The 19582-nt window shown below is 36.8% G+C and overlaps 1 long non-coding RNA gene across 1 annotated transcript in view; it reads left to right on the top strand.

Annotated features, from left to right (window-relative positions):
* Nucleotides 1-3728: 3728 nt before the first annotated feature.
* The window catches only part of LOC311608015, a 65557-nt gene continuing 49703 nt past the window's right edge, over nucleotides 3729-19582 (top strand). The window contains exons 1-2 of the long non-coding RNA XR_014782824.1: nucleotides 3729-3774; nucleotides 4976-5069. This is a non-coding gene — a long non-coding RNA (uncharacterized lncRNA). The remainder of the gene's footprint in view (nucleotides 3775-4975; nucleotides 5070-19582) is intronic.

Raw genomic sequence — 19582 nt, 5'->3', positions numbered from 1 at the left:
ACCACGTTGATTGTTTATAAAGGTCCCTGTGTTTACAAATGTCTGTGAATAATTCCTTAAACAGACATATTTCTTTGCAAATAAGGAATCCAGCCTGAAGTTAACTCTCATGTCCAGTTGGGAAGAATTTAATGACTTCAGCACCATATGGCATCTTCCTAGCTAGCAAGTCTCACTAAACATGAAAAAAAAAATTTATCCACAAAACAGCAGAGTGCAGCCTCCTGCTGAAATACTGAGAGTATTCAATATTGTGTCAGTCTTCAGCAGACATCTTGATGAATATGAATGGAGAGAAGTGTCTGAATCTGTGTATTCAATATGTATGAATAAAATAAAAAGCAAATATTTCTGCCTCCTGAGAGGAAACGCTGTGATTTCTTTGTAATGCTTTCTTCATTCTGTGTGGTCATTTCTTGAAACATCAGGTATCAGCATGAGCTTAGTGCTAGAAACAGATTCTCCTGGGAAGAAGGACAGTTTCAGGGCTGCAAACATATAATACTTAAAAAATATTTTTATTAAGTCATTGAGAATTTTATGCATTCGCACCTTGTGTAAATACAAGGATCTTTATATGCAATCAACTGGGTAATTGACTTCATTTTTAATGTCAAGACTAAGTGTGTATTAACAACCATGGGATAGAGATAGTCACCCCTCGGTTTGTCCAACTTTCCCCAGGTCCATGCCCCCTTACCTATGCATGCAATCATGTATTTTAATTTCAAGAACCTATCTAGTTCAATATGTGCTGCCCATATACTCTTGGGTGTGTAGTCTTCCACTGGAGTGTGTTCAACCTACCAGGAGCCACACCTTTAAGAAAAAACTCTTCCTCTTTCAACAGATATATATGCCAAAAGTTCCTTAAGTAAAGATGAGAGTCATGCACACCCTCTTCTTCCGTGCTGGAATTTTGTTGTCTTGAACCTGCACAGTCTTGGGCAGATTGTATGTATACTGTCACAGTCACTGTGTAAATGTGCTGCTGTGTCTGGGAATCATTGTTTTATTATAGCCATCTATAATCTTTCACAGTATTTCTACTCATCCCTTGAGCACTGAATGAAAGAATATGGATGATATTTTCAAACATTTAGATAAATGTTTTAATATGTACTATCCACAGATTTGAAGTAATTAGTATGAATCCACGAAGAGTAACAGAATGTGCACCCTCAAGAATAGAGTAGGATATTATGGCCCCAAACCTCCAAGTATTTACCTGCCAAATCATAAAGCTGTGAATCTTTTATTATTAAGACAGTGATAAACAAGCTATAATCTGTAGAACCACCAAGGTTACACTGGCTTACTTCTTATGTCCATTATCTTAGAATATATTTTCCATCACTTTATATAGAGGAATTTAATTCAACAACATGGCTGTTCTGGCAAGACCTTTTAGTTCTATGTGATCTGCCTGGAATGCAGTCATGTCCTGGATGATAGTATTATCTGGTTGGAATAAGGAAATGCCCTTAATACACACCTTTAATCCCAAACAGTGATAGTAAGATTAGTTTACCGAAGGAAGCAGCCGTGTTTGAAAGTAACATCTAATTACAGCCTTGTTTGAAAGTGCCCCTAATTGAGGGGCAGACAAAGTGAGGAATCAGAGAAAGATTTGAGAAGAACAGAACAGAGAGCTCAGTTCAGCGTAGTTCAGTTGAGTTCCTACAGTTACGCTCAGTTCTGTTCAGTTCATGCAGACAGTGCAGCTCAGTTCATGGAGCTCAGAGGCAGTTTTTCCAAATGGAGCAATTCAGTCAGAAGCTGAGAAAAGCAAGTTTGAATCATTCAGCTTGAAGCGGAGGTTTTTTTTTTTTTTGTTTTTTGTTTTGTTTTTTTCCAGAACAGTTGATTTGAACAAGCCACCTAGAGCACAGAAATAACTAGAAAGAATGAGTTTATTCAGCAGTAAGTCTAGGAGGCTAAGGATATTTTAGGCCTGGGTTATCAGACAGAAGCTGGAACCTGAAATCTTCAAGATTATTTGAAGCCTAAGCCTAGGGATAGCTACAACAGAGAAAGAAATGCTCTGGGCTCAGCCCAAGCCTTGTGTCGGTACACCTTTGGGTATAGCTTTCACCTCATCCTTTTCTCTGAGGAAATAAGAACATTTACACTTTTAGTCTGAGGTTATATCTATCCTGGGTGTTAAGGTGTGCTTCTTGGATGCAGGAGAAGGATGGATTCTGTCTGTTAGTCTGCATGTTTATATTGGAGAATTGAGACCACTGATGTTGAGAGTTATCAGTGAGACATTTTTGTTGATTCCTGCATTTTTATTGTTGTTGCTGTGGTGGTGGCGGCAGTGGCGGCGGTGGTGGTGGTGGTGGTGGTGTTTGTGTGTGTATGTCTTTCATGTCCTTTTATTTGCTTGTCTGATATTATTTATTCCTTGTGTTTTCTTCGGTGTGTTTAACTTCCTCAGGTTGAAGTTTTCATTATAGCTTATTCTATAGGGCGAGATTTATAGACAGACATTGCTTAATTTTGGTTTTTATCACAGAATATCTTATTTTCTCCATCTATTGTGATGAAAAGTTTTGTAGGCTATGCTAGTGTGGGCTGGCCTCTAAGGTTTCTTCAGGTTGTTGGACATCTGTCCCTGACCTTATGGTTTTTAGAGTCTCTATTAAGAAGCCAAGTGTTAATATACTTTTTAAAAAACTCAAACTAGTCAAATTTATTATAATTTATTCATATTACATTATAAATATTATCCCCATCCGTGTATCTTCCCATTCCCATCCTCTCTTTCTCCTCTGTCCTATTCCCCTCTCCTAGACCTCTGACAGAAGGGGCCTCCTCCTCTATCATCTGGCTAAAGCCTAACAGGTCTCCTCCAGGTAGCCTGCTTTCCCCTCCTCTGTGTGCCCACTGGGTCTCCCCACCAAATGGAAGCGATCAAATCAGGGGAATCAGAGTTCATGTGAGAGGCAGTCCCCATTCTTCCACAACTGTGAAGAATGAGCTGTCCATTGGCTACATTTGAGCAGGGGCCAAATCAAAACTCAAGTAACAGCCCCTGCTGGCAAGAATTTGGAGAAAAGGGAACACTCCTTCTTTGCTAGTGGGAGTGCAAACTTTTTCAACCTCTGTGGAAATCAATCTGGTGCTTTCTCACAAAATTGGGAATAGTGCTACTGTAAGACCCAGCTATATCATTCTTGGCCACATACCCAAAATATGTTCCACCATACAACAAGGACATTTGCTCAACTATGTTCATAGCAGCCTTAATTATGTTAGCTAGGATCTGGAAACAATCCAGACATCCCTCAAGTAGGAATAGATTAAGAAACTGTTGTACATTTACACAATGGAATACTATTCAGCTATTAAAAACAAGGAAATCCTGAAATTTTCAGGCAAATGGATGGAACTAGAAAAGACCATCCTGAGTGTGGTAACCCAGACCCAGAAAGACACACATGGTATACACTCAATCATAAGCAGATATTAGCCACATACTATAGGATAACCACACTATAATATAAAGACTAATGCACCAATCAAGTACCATGTATGATGTGGGCCTAAACTCTCTGCTCAGATGTAGTAGATAGGCAGCACATTCTCCTTGTGGGTCCCACAACACGAGGAGTAGGGACTCTCCCCACTTGATCACTTCTCACTGGTGGGCAGCTTTGCCAGATCACAAAGGAAGAGGATACAAGTAGTCCAGATGAGACCTGACAGGCTGAGGTCAGATGTGAGGGAAGGAGGCTCCCCTTTCTGAAGACTAGGGGAGGGAGGAGGAAGGTATGAGGGATCTAGAGGTGATGAGGGAGGGGGCTACAATCAGGATATCAAGTGAACAAATTAAAAATAAAAAGGTCTTGAAAAGAAAAGAAAGAGGGAAATATAGAGAGAATATAGGAATAATAGAAAACGTAGATTATTGTATTTACTCTTCAACTTAGAAATATTATTATATTTAAATAAGATTATCTTAATGCAATGGTATACATTTACTATATTGATACAAATTCAGGGCTACTTAATTACACGTATGTAAATATAAACTGCTACTCTGGGAAAAAAATTAGACATTTAGGATGGAAATTTTCAGGGAACATATAGGGTTCTACAGGAGGGAGGAATATAGGGTGATCTAACAGGATCTGCTTAGTTCTCTGGAAATAGGGACCCATAGTGAGGAGAGACCACAGAGGTCTGGATAGAGAGTTGGGGACAAGACTAAAGAATGGGATGGAAGAGAGTAGAGAGAGTGAAGATCTTAAGCTTGCCTCCCTGCTTCCCAGGTCTACTCGCTTCCCTGGCATGAAGCTTGGCTCGCAGCTTCAGGGGAATACCAACGAGTTTTGAGAGCTGGTATAATGTTATGTGTTGGTGGAAGCAATGTTGAAGGAGATGTGTATGTTTTCCACGGGAATTGAGGGCAGAGAGGAAGGGGAGGCCACAGAGGATGGTCTGCCAAAGAGCTGGGGTTGATACTAAGGAAATGGATCTTCGAGGAGGTGAGAGATGGGAATCAGTTTTAGGGTACTTTCTTTCCCAGGTGGAGTACCCCAAGTATTCCCTGGGAAGGCATCTCAAGCGTGCTTCTCTCCAAAGTAATTGTAATGCAAAAGACTGTGTCTGCCAGACTGAAAGGTTAAAATGTCAATCAATCTTATGCAAATTAAGTAATTCCTTGGTCAGACAATCTCAGTCTCTTCACTCTGTTTGACAATTTAAATGAATTATGTTTTGCACACTGATGTAAAGAAAGACTGGGAGAAAAATAAGATTAAAAAGTGCAGGTGCTTGAATGAGAATGACCCCCGTAGCTCTATACATATGAATGCTGGGTTCTCATTTGTCAGAAATGTTTTGGGAAGGATTAGGAGGCTTGGTCTTGTTGGGAGACTTGTGTCACTGGGGATGGGTTTTTGGGTTTCAAAAGCCCAATTTGTGTCATCCTGGGTAGCTCCTTCTCCACCTGTGGCTCTTGTTGCAGCACGCAAGCTCTCAGACACTCCTCCAATGCTGTGGCCTGTCTGCCTGCCACCATTGCTTCTGCCATGATGGTCATGCCTTCAACCTGTGAAAAGGTAAAGCCAATTTTAATACTTCCTTCTATAATTTGGTTTGTCATGTTTGTTGTTGTTGTTGTTTTACTACCAAAAGAGCAAAGTGACTAAAAGAGAAGCCATACAATTATTTTCTAATCATGGATAATGTAGCTCCATAAATTTAACTATTAATTAATGTACAATTAAAAATTGCAAAGTATTATAATCAAAGTTTAAAACTGATTTGCTTGCCAAATCAGATTTATAACTTTATGGAACTCTTTTTTTTTGTCTTAAATTCTTGGTGAAGAATCATTTTTTAAAACATAATACCAAGTGATACATTTTCCCAGGGATGTATTTCTCTGGCTATAATTGACCATGTACAATTTTAAGAGACTAATTTCTTATATGTTTATATCTACCCATCTATACATTTTCCAGTGTTATAGAAATAGAATACATAAAAATAAAATGGTTATGAAAGTACTAGATTTGGTAGAGATTTGAATAGTAAGTCCATGAATGGGTTAAAAAGCTTGGAGAAAAAAAGGTTTTGTTTTTATATGATAAATCATGCTGTAAATAAAGGGTTATATTAACAAAACTCTGTGATTAATATGGATTGCTTTGTATTTCATCATATCGATTCGTAAACAGTTCAAATTACTTCATTTTTTGTTCCTTTTTTGAAAAATCACTGTTTTATAAATAATAATACTAAAAAACACTGTAAAAAAATCAAACAAATGTCATTATTTCCATTAGAAAAAGCTATATGCTTAGTGTGCTATGTATGTATGCTATGCATTTGATTCCATTAAATTCTATATATGTATAGGGCTGTAGACTTAATCCCTCTGTTCATTTCTGTAGTATTCTATACTATCTCCTACGTGATAATAATAATTACTGTTAGTTTTTCCACTGTTATAACAATATTAGGAAAAGAATTCAGTTGGTTTTTACTTGTCAATAGTTGGTTGTCCTTCAAAAGATATTTCTAGGTGAAACCATCAAATGTACTGTAATAAAATAAGCACCTTTTAATAAGTCCATCCTAAAATAATTTGGTGGGTTCTCAATCCAATGGCAAGGGTCTCTAGCAAAGACGTGAAGGGGAGAGGTCATGCACAGACAGCACTGACCGAAGGGAACAATCTCCCAGAAGATCTGCAGGCATCAGAAGAAGCTGGGGAAACAGCAAAGTGCTTCCTCCAAGACATCTCAGGGGACTGTGATCTGCTGGCCTCTGCGCTTCATAATTTTGGCCATCGGGAATATGAGACATTGAAGGTATATTCTCTTTGAAGTCATCTGGCTTATAGCATCCCATTGCAGCAGCCACTGAAACCCAAGTGCATCATCATCGCCACAAATTCTAAAGGAAAGGAGAGTTGTAAACAGGAAAGGAGGCACAATTAAGAAATGGGCATCACCCTTGAATAGGGTAATTCAGGAAACTGATATGGATTGGATGTTTACAAAATCCAGACTGAGGTTAGCAAATGTTAATATGTGGTGAGGGCAACTGATTAACATTCTAAGCTGCAATAGAGAAATTGCATAGGCTTCAGACATTTGTTTTCTCATTATTCTAGAAGCAGGTGCCAACAAGTTTGGTTTCTCACAGAGCAGTAGTTAGTGGTTGCACACTTTCTCCCTGTCTTCTCACAGGTGTGTGTGTGTGTGTGTGTGTGTGTGTGTGTGTGTGTGTGTGTGTGTGATCATTCTTTTTTATTTTTTTATTTTTTTATTTTTGTGTGTGATCATTCTTATGCATCTTCTAATATCTTCCTTTATCAATCAGATGAGATAACAGCTTCATTTCAAATTAAATATCCATTTAAAGACTTTAAATATGGGCAGAGCTCTAAATCTCGGGCAGCTAGTTCTTCACCACATGAATCTTGTATCCAAGTGAGTCTGTAACGTGGTTTTTGGTAAAGATGTACTCTGAGGGATCCATCTCCATATCTGAATGGCGATGGATGCTTTGGCACTGAGGAGCTTGCTAGAGGGATGATGGGATGTTAAAGGAAGGAAAGATGAATAACAAATTCTCCTTTTTCTTTGTTTGTTTTTCTCTGAAAGAGCAGCAAGGGTTTGCATATATGCAGTCTACTTTCAGAGTCAGAGCAAAGGTGGTCAGGTTAGAAACAAATTGTAAAGGAGATACCCAGAGTGACTGAACACCAAAGTCATCTCACCAAGATAACCCATAACACGTTCTGTAGTCTGAAGGCATGCCTTGGAAATGAAATATTGCAATTTCACTTTGAGTTATTTTAATATTTTAAATCATATATATTAGTACATATTATATACACACATGCCTCAAATAGCACAAAGTACTTTAAAATATCACAGGAGTGAATAAATATTCAAAATTAGGCAAGCCTTTGATCTTGAACAAAATGCTCTGAAACACAACTCAAATGCTTTCTGCCTTGTATTTGTTAAGTTTCTATTTCACCAATATCCAAGGAAATAATGAGATAATATTTTAACAAAAATAATTTCTAGAGAAATCTGTTTCATGAGGGTCACATATTAATACATCTTCATCATTGGTGATATTTATTTTAATGAATTGAACTATAAATATACATTGGTTTATTCTCCTTGGTTTGCAAATAAGCCACTAGAAAGCAATTATTATTTTAAGGCCATCATGTATTGTAGGCAATTAAATAATAGGGATAAATATTTGGATTTATAACCAGGCTGCTTCTTTTCCTCATGGATTCTTTAGTCTTTTTAAATTCCAATGTTTCACAGCCAGATTAAATGAAAATATCAATTTAAAAACTACTTCATATATTTATATGGGTGCTAACTATCTAACCTTATTTGTCAAATTGTGAAGCCAGTTTTGGTAGAAACCCAAGGGACCTATCCCTGAGACTGACTTTCTACATTAAAAAGCTTGGTTATTAAATTTCTGAAACTAATTAACAGTTACATACATTTTAATAAAGTTTATAAATAATAGACAGTGAATAAAATTGCATATTTGTTGCAATTCTGCTAGGAAATAATTGCCACCAGAAAAATCAAATGAGTAATAGAAATATTTGAGCGATTTAAAAACTACTTACAGGGCCTGCACAGACTGTTGCCACTAGGGGGCACTGCTGCTCTTTAGCGTGCCACTCGCACCCTCAAGAACCACTGAGGATTTAAAGGGCTGACTGGAGAATTTGGATTGTGGGATGAAATTCTCAGAAAAAGGAAAATAAATTATTCAAGTTCATAAAATTTATCAGACCTTTTAAGGGGTCTAATACTTAACTTGGAATTTCTATCAAACTCCTTTTTACCTATCTTTGTCATATATGTTTGAAGATCATTACACAGAATTAAAAAAAAAAAAGATTATTTGGCATTCCACAGAAAGTTTAAAACATAATCCTATTTATTCACTATAAACACTTCTGATCCTCATATCTTGAAATAATAGTCATAATCATAGCTGCATATATAGGCTTCTCTTTGTGATGCTATGGCATATTTCTGAAAACATAGTTTATATTCATATCATATTACAGGTTCATATTTACAATCTGTGGGGCAAATGAGAAGGCAGTTCCTTTCATGACACCTTTATAAGAAAGGACATGGAGAAGCTGAATGCAATGGCTGTGTAAGTCCCATAGGAGTGAAGGTGGAAACACACATGTATGCACATGAAAATAAAACTGCATACGAGGGTTTATTGTTCTACTAAATGAGTAAAAATAAATGCTACATTACATGGACATGTAAGATTCAAGTTTTGGAGTTGGAAAACAAAACTTATATTTCATTAGTAGTACTGCAACCTTCAGGTAAAATCAACTTAAGACATACTGTGTTTATTATGCAATAAGGGCATTATCACCAATAAAGAAATATGATATGTTTTCTGATACAAAGCAGCGGAAGCATAAGGAGACATGATGTGCTTGCTCAGTTAGCATGCATTAAACAACATATTTTGGAAAACAGGCTTGATCTATAAGTAGAATTAAGAATTCCTTGTGGGTTACCGTGAACTACAGTCCTCTATGGCATAACCTGATTTTTGTACTTGGTCATGAAATATGAGTTTATGTTCTAACTCTTGTGTAGGGCATTACACAGAGCATGACTTACAACTCTGCATGTTCCAGGTAGACTTGGCGGCAGTTGATATATAAATCTGTAGGCTTTGTTGAGAAGGGCTGGGGGGAGGTAGCTGAAGCAATTTTGGGAGGTTGTCAAAAGTTAAGAACACTTAATAGTCTTGCAGAGAACCCAAGTTCAGTTCCCTGAAGCCACATGGTGGCTCACAACTGTCCATAGCTTCATGGGAGTCAGCCCTCTGTTCTGTCCTCAACTGACACATATCTATAACACTTAATATGCATACAAATGCTCATATGCATTAAATAAAATAAATAAGTCATTAAAAAAGACAAATGAAGACAAAAAGTCATGTCTGAACAGTCATGTTTGTGATGTGATCGAACCAGCAATTAGAGAAACAAACATGTTCAGGATTTATTTAGTGAAGAATTTCTTTCATAAGCAACTAAGAGATAGTAAGAATATTAATCAAGACAGAGTGATAAACATGGAATGTAAAAGATGAAATATGCCATTTAGGAAGACTGAAAAACTGATTTTTTTAAACCAATTAATGGTAAGGGTCCCAGGATAGAGGTAAGATAGAAGATGGGTGCTGAAGTTTTCAAAAGAATTAAGACTATGGTATGCAAAAAATAAAAATAAAATTAAAAGGAGAAGGGATTTTTATTATTGAGAAAAGACAAGAAAATCAGCTGTGTTTTAAACGTGAAATGTCTTTCATTTGATTAAATACACTCATTCTCCCTAGAAATTCAGGGCACGCAGCAGAAAGGAGTTGTCGTGTCATAAATTTAAAGAGTTATATTTAGAAATGCTAATTAAACCAGAAGGAGGGGGTTCATTTCTGACTGCAGCAGAAAAAAAGAGAATAGGGGATTAAGTCTAAAATGTGGGTCAATCTGTATTTTCATGTGTAGAGAAAAGGATGTTACCATTGAGATATTAAAAATAATTATCACAGATGTGTGTTGGAGGAAGGATATAAAAAATTCATCAGAGCAAAAGAATAGGGATTCCCTGGAGTGAAATTTTAAACATGTCAAGATTTGAAAGTGAACATGCCACAGAATTAACTAATTCAGAAAAGCTCACTTCCATCTAGGAAGGCGTTTCATAAAGGATTTGGAGATAGAGGATTGGTTTGTTTTAATGGAAAGAGAGGAGGTTTAAGCAGTGAAAGGAAATGAAATAAGAAACTAAGACCAAAAGTTTAAATATTTGGAGTAAATATTGTACATGCAACCAGCCAAAGACAAAAAAAAAAAAGCTCTTAGAATAAAGAGGCAGAAAACCAAAACAAAACAAAACAAACAAGCCAACAAACAAAAAACCTGAAGGACCAATTTTCAGACAGGTAGAGGGGACCTAGTGTGTGGCTATGAAAATAAAATGTCCCATACCTAAAGAGATATAATGTAGTTTAGAGTTGTATGTGATATTCTCAGTTATGCCAAACCTATTTTGAAACTGTATACAGAATAAGGTAATCAACAGCAACTAAGATAGTTTTTGTCATCTCTATAATGAGGTCATTTCCCATATAAGGGCTTGAGTACGCATTTGCTCAGAAGGCCTATGTGCAGTACAGACAGTAACTCAGTTTGTCATAGAATAATTTTTCTGATACTTAGTACTAAAAGACTCCCTACTGTAATTCACTACTTATTTTACCATAGACTCTTAATGATTTCCATGTATAAGCCTAACAGACAAAAACTTGACCTTTGTAATTCAAAAAGGATAGGGGTATCTCAAAGCATGATGATCGGCATTCTAAGCCCTCTTTATTTTAGTATGAAGGATTTCTGCTTGTTATAGGCATTTCCGTTATTAAAATCCACCCACTAACATTATGAAATACTCTGTAAATCAAAACAGAGCAGCAAGGAAAATGGTGCAGGTTAAGATCTTCAGCGCTGACCTGGGTGAGACATGGGCATAACTTGGTTCTGTTCTTACTCCCTTTGACGTCTCTGATTGCTGCCCACGTGCAAGGCCCTTCACTCATCCAGCATCTTTTCTAGAAACTGTTTCTCTGTGACCTTTTATCCACCCTCCTCTTCTGTCTAGCTGATTGACTACCATGCTCTAATTTCCTGCATTACACAATTGTTCTCAAATACTTCTCACTTTAGTGCTAAATTGCCTTCTCCAACTCCATGCAGGATAGGAAGAATACTGTGGGTTAACTTCCTTTCCAAATTGTGCCTTCTGAATACTGACTCACTGGCTACCTTCCAAATAAAATCCTTTCCTGAGTCCTAGAAGAAATGCAGCAACAATGAATGTACTGGGATTTATAATGCACAGCTTTCAGCAATGCCATTAAGAGTACGACACACGAGCTTTGAAGGTTGAGCCGCACACCTGTAGGATATCATTTCACAGATGGAGGCAGCATTATCACAATTACAAGCCAGTTTGGGCTATACCTGGATAAATCAAATAGCAAAGATAAAAGAATACAGAAGTGACAAACAATCAAAGATCAGAGCAAATAAACAAGATACAATGGAACAGAAACAAGCTTGGTTCAGTCTTCTATATAACTGGCACACAGTCTTAACTCCCTCAATGGCAGAACTGTGTTCAAAGAAATGTGACACATTGTGAAGGAAGCATGTTAATACTTTATGCTTATACAAACAAGAACTAATATAGCTAAAATGTCACTCGGTGGAATGGTCTTATAAACATATACCTTCCTGCAACGTGGTCCACTGCTGACCAAATATGACACAGGTTATAAATGTATTAATTATAAATGTAATTCATTTTAATACTCCTCCTTCTTCCCACATCCCCATCCTGTATTCCTCAGGATGGGAAACCACCACCCCCCACTTCACCCATCCCAGCTCATCAAGTCACATCAGGACTGAGCACATCCTCTTCTCCTGTGGCCTGGCAAGGCAGTCCTGCCAGGGGGAAAGTGATAAAAATGGAGACAACTGAGTCCATGTCAGAGAGAGCCACCACTCCCCTTACTAGAGGACCAACATGAATCCTGAGCTTCTCATTAGTTACATCTGTGTAGGGGACGTAGGTCAAGTCCATGCTTGGTCCTTGTTTAGTGCTTCAGCCTCCGCAGTGCCCCAGGACCTCGGTTAATTGGCTGTGTTGGTCTTGTGGAGCTCCTGCTACCTCTAGGTCCTTTTATCCTTCCTCCCACTTTTCCACAAGACTCCCCATGCTTGGCTGTGAGTAGCAGCATCCATTAAAAAAAAAACAGTGGCCCTGGTCATCTCAGTGACACGCTGGAGACCTAAGACAGGAAAGGCTTCTGGAAGGATGTGAGAGGGACCTTAGCTGAGACTCTCAGTAGCAGAGGACACGGAAACTGTAGAGGACACCCTCTAACTAGACAAGACTCCTGGTGGAGGGAAGAGAACACCAACACATCCACAAAATCTTCGACCCAAAACTTCCCCTGCCCACAAGACGTTCTTGGATAAAGATTGAGCAGATAGTATACAGTTAGAGGGAATACCCAACTAATGCCAGGCCCAACTCTAGACCCACCTCATGAAACAGAACCAACTCTGTTATGATTACAATTTAAGGCAGATGTACTACTATATATTTAATCTTTGTATACTTTGTACACTATTAACTATTGCAAAAGTGTAGATACTTTAAATCTCTTATTTTTTTATGTCTTAGATAGAATGCTATGATTAAGGGCATCTTCTGTAGAATGGAAGTAAAAACTTTTTTTCTTTGCCTTTAACATTTTTTTATTAAGTGTTTTTTACATAAACATTTATATTATTACACATGTATACAATAAAGTACTTATAGCAAGATGAACCATGACACAATCAGGAATTACATAACTGTTACATTCTTAGTGTTTTGGCTATTTGTATTTGACAGCCTTGAAGAAAACATCTTTCCTATCTTGGTGCATCTAAAATTCTGAATGTAAATCAATCTCCATTGTATCTTGTCATTATAAACTTAGAACATCTATCTAGGACTAAAAACATCTTAACCCCTAAACAACTAAGATTTATGGTAAAACTCCATCAGAGACTTGAGAAGGAATAAACGTGATTACCTGAGTATGCAGGGAGGGCAGGTTAGTAGCTTTCCAATGAGAAGATGACAGAGACAGTTTGTTACCTTAATAGTCACCCAAAACTCTCCCTAACGTTAAACCATTTTCTTCAGCCTTCTGGCCCAATATATCTGACAGACATATTTGTGAGGCAGGAACCATTGAGGACTTGCTTACCCTGTCTTGGCAAAATTTTGTCTGTGGTAGAAACAAGGACAATTTGCCCAGTGGCTTGTTTGCAACATTTGAAGCTATCTCCATAATGAGGTTCTTTGATTCTCATTATCCTCTTTGAGGTATGCTTTGTGTTGCCAGGAGTGAACCTACCTCATGGGCTATAGAGGGTTATTATTAATGAGAGTTAGTTAAAAGTTATTATTGGTCTTATTTAGAGAGAAAACAAGGTTAGCCTCAGCAATGTGCCTCTTTTCGTTTATCTTACATTCTTAGGATTGGAGATAGAGGTTGAAAAGAAAGAAGAGGGAATATTGCAATATATAGGAAAGATAGAACAAAACGTATATTAGTGAATCTACTCAATTTAGTGCCTCAATTGTCACAAGGTTATTTTTAATTCACAGGTATACAATTTTGTATATGATGCAAAGTAAGTTTAATTTTAGATACAGTGGTATAGAATTCAAATGTAAGATTATTCTTCACACACATACACACACTATACACACACACACACATATTTCTACTCTAATATGAAGTATTATACTTATACAACTCAATTATAACATAAGGTTTACTTCCAATACTTTGAAAGTGTTATTGCAGGTTGTTTAGGATAAGTAAGTTATACAAGTTAATTGTTTGTTGATCATCAAGGTCATATTAATTACCAGTCTACTTTTATCACAAGAATATACATTTTAGCTGCAGCATATAGATATTATTCTATAGAAATACAAGGTAGAATAGTTAGAGTCCTCAAAGACCTTAGAGGCATGCAAAATATGGCATTTGAAAATGTTTTTATTATCTTAAAGATTCACTGGCACTAAAACTTTTTAAAGACAAAGTTACTTTAGACATGGGGAGTGGTGAACGAATGTGTACTTATTCTAGGTAGAATAGTCAGGATGCCAAATAAATGATTTTTCTAAAGTCCTCCTTAGCAAACTAATGAGTTTTTTGGAATTACTCATAGACGTAGACGTGAGGGGGTTACTTAAGAAGCAGGGATGACTCAGTCAGTTGTGTTACTGGAAATCCCATTCTGGCATGGGTTCCAGAGAGCAGCATCCCAATGTGCAGGAAGTTGATGGATGGAGACCACCCCCTGGCCTACCCTGCTTCAGAGTCTTCTCTCAACCTCGTCACTGCTTCTACTAGCTAGGGGATGGGTTTTATGTATCTTGTGTGGTTTACTTTCTTCCCAAGTCTCCAGAATCCTCGCCCTTTCCTCCAAAATGAAATATTTAATACATAATACTTAAAAAAGAAGAAATTTCAATTTCAAATTTGACTCACCATAGTCATGTCTACTTTCTTTCTCTCTGTGTGAAGAATCACCTGATTTTGTACAGATCCATTTGCTGTATGGAAAAGGCTTTATAGCTACTAAGATAAAATCATTTAGCCTTTCAGAGAGCATAGGATACATGCGGATATGTATTCTTATGATAGAATTGTCTAGGTGGAATTATACACAATGGTGAACATTTAATCAATAACTTATGTGGCAATTAAAATCATAGACACACAATTTTGTATGTGTTTGGCCATGCTCATCTTTTCTTTGAAGAACAATGAAGAAAACCTTTGAGAGTTTTCCCTTTAAGAGAATGGTCAGGTACATTGTTTTCTATTATTTTTCAGTATGTACTTGAAACAAATTAGTTGGTGACATTTTTTTCCATTTGGACATTTGAGTCAAAAGATATGTCAATTTCTTCCAAGGTCTTACCCTAGGTGTTGGAAATCAAATGAAAAAGGAGGAAAAGATTCCACCAAGTAAGGTAAAAAATAACTATAAAGGGCAGGAATAAGACTTGAAAAAATAGTGCAAGGAAAAATAGACACTTTCAGCAAGAAAGGAAGACAGAATTAATGCAAAAAATTAAAATGAAACTGGTATTTAATGATGTTTGAGGTGGTATCTATGAACCAGTTATGATGAGTTCTGAATTGTCTGTATCTGCATAATTCTGATGATGTGTATTCTTCATCTAATTCATATGAGAGAAGGAACATGGAATTCCCATAGTGTCCTCTGCAGAGAGAACCTCACAGCAGAGCACTTGCACAGAAAGCCATCAGTGGCTGTGATCTTCGGATGCTCCTCATGTATATTCTACATGGAGATTTAAAATCTTTTCTTTTAAGGGTCACCTCTAATTTATTTTCTCAATATGGAATGTCAGCTGGGAAAAAAAAACAAAGTTGGAAAGGAAAACAGTAAGGACACGATTTTGGGGAGGGCGATAATTTTTCCCTGTGTTCCGTAAATATTATGTGTGCTACTCATGGCATCACTTGCATGGTGCATTCTGATGATTTATATATTTTTAGCTTTGATATTATTCAGATCACCCTCAACTAAACTGAAAAGAAAGAAATGTTTTGTGCTCGTTAGATTTCATGTCAACTCAACATAACTCAGTGTCCCGGGAAGAGAGAACTTCAATGAAAGCATTGCCAAGACTGGATTGCCCTCTGCATATGAGTCTGTGATCATCGTGAATGATGATTGATGTGGAAAGATGTAGCCACTTGGGTCACGCCCTTTTCTGGGAAGGTGGTCCTGGACTGTATAATAAAGATGAATAAGCATGAGGCTGGGAGTGAGCCAGCAAAGCAGCTACCTGAGTTCTGCTTAATTTACTCCATGATAGATTGTGACCTGGAAGTGTAAGTCAAATCATAACCCCAAATATCCCTAAATTGCATTTGGTCAGACTGTTTTATCATAGCAACAGAAATAACTAGAACATCTTTTTCTTATGGTTTTACTATGAAATCTCTCTAGATCTTTTGCATGCCAGTGTGTATTTGTACCAACACATCTGCACACTATATCTAAACCGCTTCTGATCGTCCAATATCTACTATACTTTGACATGTTTTCCATAGTCTCCCTAAAGACTGACATAATTTTGCAAGCCTAAATGATCTATAAGCCTTACAAATATTTTTTTCCAAATTGAGTACCATAAGACACAGCTAATTATTTTTTTTTATTTTGTGGAAGAGATAATAAGGTTAGTTAGATGGGTCATAGCTGATATGTAAGCAGAATTCAAGTGATGGCAAGTAATTGCTCTTCTGTACTTTAGTCACGGGGCAAGATTATCTCTTTACATCATTTGGAATCTGAGCTCTATGACGTCTAACAAGCCCTACACAAGAAGCCAAAGCACAGCAACATTCACTAACTTACTCCAGGGTCAGCAGAACGTATGTAATTATAATTGTCGGCCACCATCAGACGTTCCAAACATACCTTCCTTCTTTGTGGTTCCTCTTATGAATGAAGGCCACCTGGTATTAATATTCTCATGATTTGCACGGCTGAGTGATGAGAATTGCCAGGACAAAACTTGTCTTAAACAATTGATCTCAAGCACATGCTTTTATGGTTCTGTTAGCTTGTGTCATACTTCACTGTTAGAAGAAAATTGGGAACGAGGCAACACAGGCCCCAGGAAATAGTATACTATGTGAAATATGCAGTTAGGAGTAAGCACAGTGACAAAATGGAGTCGTAGGCACATGAAAGCAGTGAGAAGCTGATACTGGAAAGCTGAGAAGCAAGCACTTAGCTGACATGGGTTTTCCTTTGACTATCCACTCTTTATTCTATCTAGCAAATTAGCACGTGTGCTAGCATTGAGTGCCATACTCCTGGGAAGGGGCAATGATTTCTTCTCCTCTCACTCATATTCCAGATTGACAGTTCCCTAGGGGTACAGCAGAAGTAAATTTAGACCTGCCCTGATGGAGGCGAGTCAGCTCATTAGCAGCTGCCTTCACAGCACTTTACCTTCAGCTCACAGATGGAGACAAGAGCTCTTTGAAGGCGATTTTGAGGCAGCTTCGCATGGAGCAGCGTAAGTGGGGTTTCTGTAAAGTATCGTTCCCCTGGAAACCAAGTGTAACAAATACCCCGTTGTCATAGGCTCAAGATGCCTATAGTTCACACATAAATGCTGGGCTTGTGCAGAAATTTGCACAGTGGATGCCTGTGTTACAGATACACGCAAGCAAGAGGGCTTAAGGATTGTCAATTAGCTCCTTTATGGATTTTTGAACTCCTTTGAAAGATCAGAGTATTAAAAAGTGTCGCATAAAATTACACCTATATGACGTATGTGTAGTACAGAGTTCCTGTGTGAAATACAGTATTCTTCAATGCAATTTAAAAAGAATCAGTCATAATTGAATTAGATAGTGTTTTACTATAAAGGCTTATCTTTTTCATATAAATCCCAAGGGTCTCATCTGTAGGAACAATAATAGTGGAATTTTATTTTATTAATAGTTTAATTGTAGTCACATTCATTAGATTCAAAATACATGTGGAAAGGGTGTTATTTTCCACAGTGATTTTTATCTAATATAGTTATTTCTTTAGTTCTGTTGGCTCAGTATCTGCAGATTTAAGCAAATATAGATTTAAAAAAATCCTTGAGAAAATTTTGCGGTGAATATGTACAGACTTCTTTTCCTTCTCACAAGTCACTTAGAAACATATTAACACCTCTAGACATTGTATTCAACATAGTAGATAACTCAGAGATAATGTATAGAAGTGGCAAGAAGTGCATAGGTAATTTTGGCATTCTGATGTAGAACAGTTCATGTGATGACTTCAGCCTTTATAGACTCTGGTCTCCACATGTGGTTGTGAAAGTCATGAACACCCAGGAGAAATTGTACAACATGAAGAAAACGAAACATGTGATGGGGTTTAAGATGTGTCAGATGTTACACGTGATGAATAATCTGGCTAGACAGCCTTAGACCTGGAATAAGGAGTAAAAAATTGCTTTCAGAACTTAATATTCTTTATAAAGAAATCCTAAGGATGAATCGATCAAAATATTCACAAAAAGCTCTCTGTATATTATGTTGACTACAGGATTTACATACCTGCAGCAACCTAAAATGTATCTGTTAATTTCTCACATTTCTAACACCAATCTTAGTTATGGCTTAACATGAGGACTTCATTCCTGTTTCACATATTTTAAACACAGAACTTAATGTTTTAGAGATAAAAATCTGATATTTATGAAAAACATCAGTGGCACCATAATTCAATGGTCCTTTTACTGTTTCTATACTTGTTATTCAATCTTTTCCACACTTTCTACTTGGTTCTTTACTCATCTTGAGTGGCATAGTCTTTATTAAAAATGTTTTAAAACTATCAGGTCCCTGAAATATATTATCTTGAAATTACATAAAGAGAAATGGAGACTTAAAGGACCCAGGTCACTCTTCTGTTTTAACACCATGGCAGGTCTTTCAATATTCTTTCTTATTTAATCACAAGTTTATGATAGGCTACAATTCAACTCTACATAATTAGCCTTTACAAGAATAATGGCTGATTGGTTAATCGAGACACATGTAGTTACTTAACTGTAATTTGATCTACTTAGGTTTGAAATATGGCTTTTCGCAGTCTCCACTATCAGAGAGTGAAATTCTTCCTTTCTAATTTCTTGCATAGTTAATGTCTCCTTGACTTGAGCATGACTGGATCACAGCAGAGTCTGCTCTGTGGATTCTTGACACATGCTGAAGTCTTCACTTTTTAGCTGTTATTCATATAGTTATAAGTGTATTTCAAAAATGCTGAAGTTGAATGTTTTTATTCCACTCTGTGTTACTAATGGGATTTCACCAAGGAGCATGACCTCTAATCATATTAATATTTAATCAAGCAATAAACATGCCTCACTGTGAAGCTCAAAGGCAACTGAATTCTCTCTAGTGATGATTTTTCTATTAAATTGACAAGGATTTCTTTTGCTTTATCTCATTATTGTAAAATTGGAGTAAATGTCTCAGTGTTCAATTCCCTGTAAGTGCCCTAAGGGCTTCTTCTTAACTCTCCTACCTAAATGAATGAAGTATAGAAAAGTGAAATTTAATACAGTCTCAGAGCTTTCCTCAAAGATGACCTTAAAAAAATAAGGAAAGAAAGAAAGAAAAAGAAAAAAAAAGCTGCTACCACCCCAACCATGCAGACTTATTGTATTAGGGTTATGAATAAAAGCAAGGAGAGATATCCAATAATTGCTTATAACTACTAGCACTATACATGTCTTATATATATTTAAAATATGACAGGAAAGAAATACCAATTTGCATGTAATAGTAGAAAACTGCATCTTTGTATTTACAATATACTTTTATGTCT

The sequence above is a fragment of the Acomys minous genome (genome assembly GCF_964271855.1).
Source record: "Acomys minous genome assembly, chromosome: 11".
Taxonomy (NCBI): domain Eukaryota; kingdom Metazoa; phylum Chordata; class Mammalia; order Rodentia; family Muridae; genus Acomys; species Acomys minous.
Note: the sequence above shows the minus strand (reverse complement) of the source record. Positions and strands in the feature narration are given on the sequence as shown.